Source organism: Pocillopora damicornis, chromosome 3 (assembly GCF_964200805.1).
Source record: "Pocillopora damicornis chromosome 3, jaPocDami1.2, whole genome shotgun sequence".
Classification (NCBI taxonomy): Eukaryota; Metazoa; Cnidaria; class Anthozoa; order Scleractinia; family Pocilloporidae; genus Pocillopora; species Pocillopora damicornis.
This window is the reverse complement of record NC_142672.1, coordinates 14,909,525-14,918,699: the sequence shown is the minus strand read 5'-3', so window position 1 is coordinate 14,918,699 and position 9,175 is coordinate 14,909,525. Positions and strand designations below refer to the sequence as shown.

Sequence of the window (9,175 nt, the reverse complement as noted above, 5' to 3'; positions counted from 1 at the left end):
TTGTGTTCCTTGTGACTATAAAGAGAAAGAAAAAAACGATGTTATTGGAGGTGATATGAAGCTTGGGGGCCACCTCATTCTTATGCAATCTTACTTCAAAGTTGAAGTAAAATCATCGCGTAGAATGCCTATTGTTCTCGGGACATTTACTTGCAGTAGCGAAAAAGTTATAGATCCGTAATATTAGCGGCGAAAGATATTCTGGAGAGCTTTGATTGGTCAAAGATTACGCGCTCATTCCTCCTCGGGGAATATTGATTAAGCTCCTTTACTTGTCAAGGCGGAGCTACGAAACAATTGCTTAGAAAGTTATTGTTTATGCGATTGTTAGAAGAATATCACACATTACGTGCGTGTTTTACAACCTGGAAGAGCGTTCGATTTTGAAACCGTTCGTTACATATTCATCTATTTCCTCATCTTACTCACAAACACTTTGGTTCTATCACTACCCGTGTAGGATTTGATTTTCATTGGAAAAATCCACCTGCACAGTTTTTCTACAATAGAAAGGACGTTATTAGGTCTGTAAGTCATTCTGATACTTGTTTCTACGAAACGAAATAAAAGTCACACACGAGGCAGCCAGTAAAAGAGAGCAACTCACGTGCCCTCTGTCTACTCCTCGTGTTTGAGCTTCAGGCTGGTTGGTTCCCGTGCGAGTTCTCTTTGTTTGCATCTCACAAGCTTTTAGTTCGCCTTTTTCCTTTGGTGACCATAGCGATCGCAGGAGGATTCATTAAGCTTCTAGCCGAGAGGCAGGATGCTCGCTTGGAGTAAATCAAATACTCTATGAGGCAGCCAGTAAACTCTCTGCATTTCCAGGCTACTTCACAGCTCATTTGAATCATGTACACTGGATTGCTTTCCTCAAGAAAAGGTGGAACTACTTGTATGAGATGAGGGTGGATCGGGGGTTCTATGAGCTCTGTAAAGAGCTCCCGTCACGATCATTTTTTCTTTGATCAATCACCATCGCGTAGTTTAGTTGCATAAAGCAGCTGATGCGCTAAGATCATTTTTAAAACTCGCGGTAAATGGTCTATTTTACAAATGAGTGGTTTTCTTGAATAGTTGTTTAGTTTTGACAGCCATTGTTCTTTAAGTCTGGACTGAAAACAATAGTGTCGAACTCGAAACGCGCCATTTTTCGAAAGGAACTTCGACTACAAATTTTAAAACTGCGAGGAAGTGGTTACCGTTCACCAATTTCCCAAGTTAAAACGGATTCTGTTTCAGGAAAGATCCATCTTCTATTTCCCGCTCTTGGGTTTTTAGAAGCCGGTTTTAGTTTTTGAAATATCGCTTTTGAAATCGTCCTTCATTCTAAAAATGTCCGTTTTTTTGTCATTTTCAAAGGCTCAGGAATAGTCCTCATACGTTCTCGAAATTCCCCTTTTTAAGCTTAAATCAAGGATTAGCCCTTCCTCTTCAAAACCCGCTCTTGGGTTTCTCAATTCTTGCCTCCGGCAATGGAAAAACCGAATTTTCGGCCCTTTCTTCTCTAATTATGGGCTTTTCAAGGCGTGAGTGTATTCAAATCTCCCGCTTCAGTGCTGAGGTCACGCTAAATTAACGATCGTCTCCACATACAACTTTATGATTCTTACAAGTAAAACGTCAACATCTTAAGACTAATCTTCAAGGTTTGTTATCCCATGTGCACATTTTGATCTTCATTAAAGCAAATCTCAAACTTTAAGTTATCGGCCTTTTTTCGCGTTTTGTTCGCACTTTGATCATTAAAATATCTTCATCCGAAGAACCAGCAAACACCACGAATATCCACAGAGTTAGAGATGTTGGTAAACTTGTCATACTCTTTCAACCCTCTCCAAATAATATTACAAATAGCTGTCGATCGCCCAGTTGAAAACCCGCGGAAGCGCACAGAAAATGTAAAAATGGCGCCAAACGCGCCGCAACAATTCTACTGGCGCGTGCGCGGACAAAATGGCTCTCTGCTTTACGGTCGTGATAATTTAATCGTTGTAACGTATGATTAGTAAATACTTACACAAATACAAGTCATTTCTAAACTTTACAAAGTTACAACTTGTATCATGACAGTAGAAAATGATGGGATTTACCTCCCAAACGTAATTTTGGTAAGATGCCCGAAACGTAGAAAACAGGGTACGATATAGCAAATTTCGTCTGCGATAATCCACAAGTTGACCCTAACCTATGTGTATTGATCAAAATTATCGAGATGGAGGTATGCAGTAAAGTTGAGTGAAGTAAAAGAAAGTAAGCTTAATTAGTTTAAGGCTACTCTATAATATTTCATTCACCAAGTGAGAATGATTAGCAAATCAAAAATTAAATACAAAGATTTACGAAATCCGAGACTGAACCACATGGTTAACAATGAGACTCGAGGAATGCAGCAAATTAGCATATTTAAGGCTCGCTGAATTTTACACAGTTGTAATGGCTACGTAAGAAAAGCGGGGTGAGTTTCAAAAGAAACTGTGGTGTAGCGTTGGTGGGGGGTATTTATGAACTGGGTTGGACAATGTGAATTGGCTACCGTAAAGAGATTCTAAAGCTGACATTTTGAGTGTTAGCCTCTCGTCTACCTCTCTCTACGTGGGCAATTTACATTACCATCGCAGTTGATTAAACCAAATTACCCAACTTAAGAAACGGTCCCTCTGCTTCAAATTGTTAGCACCCTATTTCCCAATGAAAAGTGCACCGTCGATTATCGTAGGGAATAAGAGAAATGAATCGCATTTCGGGTAATTAAACAAGGCAACATGAAAAATTTTATTTATGTATCTAAGCATCAATTAAGTAGATAACTACAAGGTTTTCCATGAATCAGTTTTGGAACATAATATATCGTTTATTTCCTACAGTTATATTGTTCCTGTTTCTTCGATGACTTCTTCACGATCGCTCGGACTTGAAGAAAAAAGCCAACACCCTTTATCCGCTCACAAGTTAAAAGTTACAATCCTAGCATCAGAGTGGGGATCGGATCAAGGCGAACTACCTACCTTAAACAGAGAGCTAGCAATTCAGTTGGCTAAATTTCATGAAGTCGAAGTTTCTCTCTTCGTGCCAAAATGCAGCGAGGAAGACGAAAGAACTGCTCGTCGTTACAGTATTGAAATTGTTCGAGCAAAAGCACGGCCCGGATACGGTGAAATGGAATTGCTAAGTTTTCCACCCAATGATCTGCAAATTCACGTGGTTGTTGGCCATGGTGTGGAGCTTGGGCGCCAAGCCCAGGTTATTAGAGAATCGTGCCAGTGTAAGTGGATTCAAGTTGTCCACACAGACGCGGAGGAACTTGCAATGTTTAAGTCCTCTCAAAATACCATTTCATCAGGGGAGAAAAAGCACAAAACAGAAGTGGAACTTTGTAAACTGGCGGACTTCGTTGTTGGCGTTGGGCCCAAGTTATACGAGTCAATTCGCAGATGTCTTCGTGGGTGCAAGAAAGACAGCGCTATTCTTGAGTTCACCCCTGGTGTTTTTGACGAATTTGAGAATGTCAAACACGTTGAAGAAGATTTGAAATCGTGTAGCATTCTATTGTTTGATCGAGGATTTATTGATGACTTTGAGTTGAAGGGTCTTGACATTGCAGGCAGTGCTGTTGCTGAGATTGAAGACGCCCGTCTTATTTTCGTCGGCGCTCCAAAGGGGAAACAAGAAGACATAGCACAGAGTTTTCTGAGGTGCAATTTACCTGCTAGTCGCCTTACTGTAAGAGGCCTTGTGCAAGAACGAGAAAGCGTGAAGCAGTTGTTTTGCGAAGTCGATCTTCTACTCATGCCATCCAGAACAGAAGGATTTGGCCTAACAGGTCTAGAAGCTTTATCAGCGGGTGTCCCTATTCTAGTTAGTAAGAACTCTGGATTTGGGGAAGCCCTGAGTAAAGTACCGTTTGGTGCCTCTTGCGTCGTTGATTCAGAAGACTCCAAGGTATGGGCAGAAGAGATCAAGACCGTCTGGAGGAAAAAAAGGAAGACCCGACTTTCGGAGGCTAAAGACCTACGTACCTCCTACGACGAGAAATACAGCTGGTCCACACAATGTAAAGCTCTTATTAACAAGATGATCCACATTCTGAGTGGTATGCAGTAAAATATCCAACCGTTTACATAATTTTTCAGGTCATTTAAAATAATGACGATAATGATAATAATAATAATAATAATAATAAAAATAACAATAATAATGATAATACTACTTCTCCTACTACTACTACTACTAATAATAATAATGTTGGTAATGTAATAACTGTTATAATCAAAGCGCTTATAATAGTGTCTATAATAAAGGGTGCATTTTTTGGAGTCGGGAGGGTACGTTGTAATTCTGGCCGCGAATTACGCATAAACATTAGCATTGATTGACTGAAAAGTACTGAAACCAAAATGGGACTAACTTAATTTTTAAGCAATTTCAATTCTGCTGCCATAACCTTAATAAAAACGACGAAATTGAGTAAGAAGCCCGATTTCAATATCAAAATTTGAGATTATGATATTTATGTAATTTTTTCATCAAAATAGGATGTTATTTTATATTTCTATGGTTAGATTTGGACATAATAAACACGTTTTTCTATAAGAACCTTTTTTAATAAGAACTAGGGACTGCTCTTAGTCTAATGGCACGATTTACTAAACAATAAGTCAGTTTGAAGTCGAACTTAATCTGGTTGCGTCCAAATTGATTTGTTGAAATACTATAACATACAACTTTAAGAACATGTCAAAACGTTTTCAGGCTCAAATCTGAAAAAAAAACTTGAGAAAGTTCGGCCTCAACCCCCCATAATAAGGCGACTTTATGAAAACAAAAAAGTGCAGTCCGCAGGGAGATAGAAAGTAGTTTTTGCCAAGAAGAGATTTTTATAAGTAGTGCCTCTTGACAAGTTTTGCTCCTACGATCACCTGAAATGCTCTTAAGATAAAGCACATCAGTCGTAGAAATACCCAGCAATACTACACATAAAAGGATATAATTGACATGTTTACGATCGTCACATGTTATTTTTACTCTTTTTATCACCGCAGTTGGATAATAATAGTCACAATTATAAAGATCGTACGAGCTTGAATACGCTTGTCTTTACCGCTAAGTGAGTCGCATTAATAAAGTAAAGTTCTTTTTTTCTTGTCCTGCAGATTCGTCTTTTCATCAGGAGAGAAAAAGAAATAAAGAAGCATCCGTGTCATACATTGAAACCGAAAAGAAGATGAAATCCACAAAAAGTGGTGACAATCACCAGTCAGGTACTACTGTTTTCAGCAGATATTCAACAAGTGAGTTCACTGACTCGACGTTATCCCGCCTTATATTATATCTCTCTCTTTACACTCCACCTACACACACCTTCCCCCTAAAAAAAAAATTCGGAAACTCAAATTCGAACTCTTACAAAGTAACAGTACATCAACAAAGGGGTCCTTTTGTGCTCTTAACTTACGCTCACTCAAAATTTAAAATACTGCGGTAGACTTGGAATATTCTGCGTGTTTTTCCATGACTTTTTCCTAAGACAACTGTAGGGCCGTAATTCATTACGACGAGCAACCAAAACTCGTTTGCTGTTTATGATTTTTTCCTTGTCTTGCGACAGGTATAATCTGAGTTATTATACGACTGGAGTGAGGCTCTCCTTTCAAGATCTTTTCATGCACTTTTTTTGTCGATGATTCGTGAATTATCTTTGTTTGTGTCCGTTTTCTATTTGATCAGATGTTCTAGAAGGTGTGGAGGTGAATCCTGAACGCCCCAACAAGAAGCAGTCGAAAGAATACAAGCCATCTTATGGTGCGAACGGAAATGAATTTGGTTTTATCGAGAATGAAATTAATATAAGACCTATAGGGAGAATGAGCTTTTTGATAAAGAAAATCCACACAAACTCGTTGCTGAAACTGAAGTTCTTCTTAGTGCTGTTGATGTTGTTGTTTTGTTGTTTTGTTGTTTTTGTTTATTTGTCTGTTTTTGCTTGTTTGTTTGTTTTTAAGTTCCATGTAAATGGTATTGTTTTCATTCTGCTCTATATTTTTTTACGTGTATTTAAATACGGGTGGTCTTCTAACGAAGCATGTTAAAACTTTGCTCTCTTTACAGAAGATGAAAGTGGCCCTAAGCCAGAGGCCCTTGACAAATTAACAGGTACGCTGTCACCTTCTTGTCAATTGCTTCTTACGTTCACTGGTGGCTCACATTGGACAAACCACTCGTAGTTATATTTGCCAGTGTTCATGACGGTAAAAAAAAATTCGGGTATCAAATTGTACGTTTTCAGGTTTTATGATTAAAGGAGGTAAGTTTCTAAATAAACCGAGGTGAAAATATGGAAAATTATTGAAGTTTTAAAGCACAACCCTTCGTAACACTGCATTGATGCTCAGTAAGACATGATGTCTTACAAATAATTGTATCCGTTGGAGAGACGTTTGCTACTTACTGTCTTTGTATAAAGGAATAGAAGTATTAATAAGGGTATAAGAAATTTAAAAAATTTGATTTTAAGAGGCCGCGGGGAGGTCTAGGAGTGAAGCGCTCCCCGCGGCGCGCTAACGTCAATTTTGTCTTACTAATTGTTGTTGTTGTTGTTTTTTTTTTCGCTTCCTCGACTGACTTCGCCGAAAAGGAGGGACTGCTCGTAGTCTAATGGCACGATTAACTAAACAACATGTCAGCTTGAAGTCGAACTTAATCTGGTTGCATCCAAATTGTTGATTGAAATATTATACCACACAACTTTAAGAACATGTTAAGAACGTTTTTAGGCTCGAATCTGAAATAGAATTGGGAACGTTCGGCCCCAGCCCCCCATAATAAGGCGATTTTATGAAAAAAAAATATGTGCAGTCCGCAGGAGACAGAAAGCAGTTTTTGCCAAAAAGAGATTTTTATAAGTAATGCCTCGATAAGGTTTGCTCCTACGATCACCTGAAATGCTCTTAAGATAAAGCACATCAGTCGTAGAAATACCCAGCAATACTACACATAAAAGGATATAATTGACATGTTTACGATCGTCACATGTTATTTTTACTCTTTTCATCACCGCTGTTGGATAATAATAGTCACAATTATAAAGATCGTACGAGCTTGAATACGCTTGTCTTTACCGCTAAGTGAGTCGCACTAATAAAGTAAAGTTCTTTTTTTCTAGTCCTGCAGATTCGTCTTTTCATCAGGAGAGAAAAAGAAATAAAGAAGCATCCGTGTCATACATTGAAACCGAAAAGAAGGTGAAATCCACAAAAAGTGGTGACAATCACCACTCAGGTACTTCAGGTCGAATACTCACGCCGCGTTTGTTGAAAAATTTCATGCGTCCTAGAGATTTCTACGATTGGGTTCTAATGCCGACGCATTTAAAAGTAGCCTTTTATTTGTTTGTTGTTGTGGTAGGTTCATTCCTCCACGGTTTTCAACCGCTTCCTCAGTCCTATCTCTCGAACAAGAGAAATGTCTTAAACGTGTATTTTGTCAAGTTTGGCTGGGGTTGGACACTTCTTGTTTTAATTCCCTTCATATCCTTTACTTCGTCCGTATACACTTCTTTGAATCCGTTTGCGATACTGAAACATCTAAGTAGGATGGTTGTAGCCACGTGTGGATGGTATTTCTGGGTGAATCTGTTTGTTTACATCGAGGAGTTGACCGGCTTTTGCGAAGGAGAAGAAAAATTGATTTCAAAGAGGAGCTGCTATCAAGAGGGATTTTACTGGAATGGTTTTGATATATCGGGACACTGTTTTCTTCTAACTTACGGTGCACTGGTTATTAGTGAAGAACTACAACCCAAACTTCATTGGCGTCAATAACGTCGCCTGTTGTACAAACAAATCCTGAAAATATTAATGGCTTTCAACACCGGAACATTGCTCGACTAGTAACACCTTTGGTAGAAGTTTTTTCCTTCTTTGCAGGCCTCCTGTTAATCTTGTGGGAGTTCATGCTTGTGTTCACCACAATTTATTTTCACACTTTTTATCAGAAAGTTCTTGGAGCTTTGATAGCGATATTTACCTGGTATATCACTTACAGAGTCTGGTATCATGATGCACTGTCACTAGGAATGCCTTGGGTCCCTAGTGCTGAAGTGACTGCTTGAAGTTGTTTTCACTTAACTGTGAATTTTAGCACACAAATTATATATAGAATAAATCATAGCTTTGTTCCTGAATAAGATTCCTGATACTTTATGTAGTTCCCAACTGAATTTTTCAGACTCCTTTTTTTGCAATGACTTTTATTGCAGTTCGTTTGTGGGAAGAAATTTGTCGCCTTTTATTTTGAAGTTTGCCCTCAAAAGATATTATTAATAATTATGTAATCCCAAGAACCTAAACCTTCTAATTGGAGAATCCAAGAAGTGAGTTTTGGCCTTCTGTTTAGTGTTGTTTATTGTCTGATATCAGTGCTTATGTCTAACTAACTTTTCTGTAGCCTGCAGAGCAGGCATAATTTTGGCAAGTGAGTGGTCAGTATTTTCTGAAAAAAAAGTTATGACCACCAACTTTGATTTTAAAGGTAGCGGAAGGCTGGGGAGAGAAAGAAATTTGTATCAAGGGGGTGGTAATGGTCAAAAATAAGGAGAGGGGTGGGGGAGTGAAAGCCATTGTTGTGTCTTTTTATTTATTGAATTAATCTGAGCTAATACAGCTAAGAATATTTGGACGCTCCTGAGAAGCTGAGCAGATAAAACTTTGATAATGTAGGTAAAAAGTATGAAAAATATTGATTGCATTATTAGGTGGGAAGGTCTGATTTGAAAAGCTAATGTTATCCTTTGAACATACCCCAGATGCTCTGTCTAAAAGTAAATGTCAGAAGAAGCAAGCCAATCACAGTCTGTGGTAGAAGAATGGCACAATCAGTGACCCAAGCAGACTGACTGGTGTAGATACAAACAGTAACTTGAGAAATGCTGGGCCATTTTTATGCATTTCTTAACCAACTACATATAGGGAATAACAGGTCAGGGAAAGTGCATTTACTTTAACCAGATTTATAGCCAATCTTGATTTTTTTTGTTATCTATCTCAAACTAGTTTCTATTAATTTTATGTTATCAACTGAGTTGAAAATGTAAACTGGCCACCATGGGGAGTTTCAAAGTTGATGTTTGGATTGTAAGCCCTTCGTTAGAGCAAAGGACCTGGGGCTTTTAACATTAGCT

At 38.4% G+C, this 9,175-nt stretch overlaps 1 pseudogene; it reads left to right on the top strand.

The window, feature by feature from the left end:
* The first annotated feature begins 7,352 nt into the window (after positions 1-7,352).
* LOC149048435 (acyl-coenzyme A diphosphatase FITM2 pseudogene) lies at positions 7,353-8,107 on the top strand (annotated as a pseudogene).
* The last annotated feature ends 1,068 nt before the right edge of the window (positions 8,108-9,175 follow it).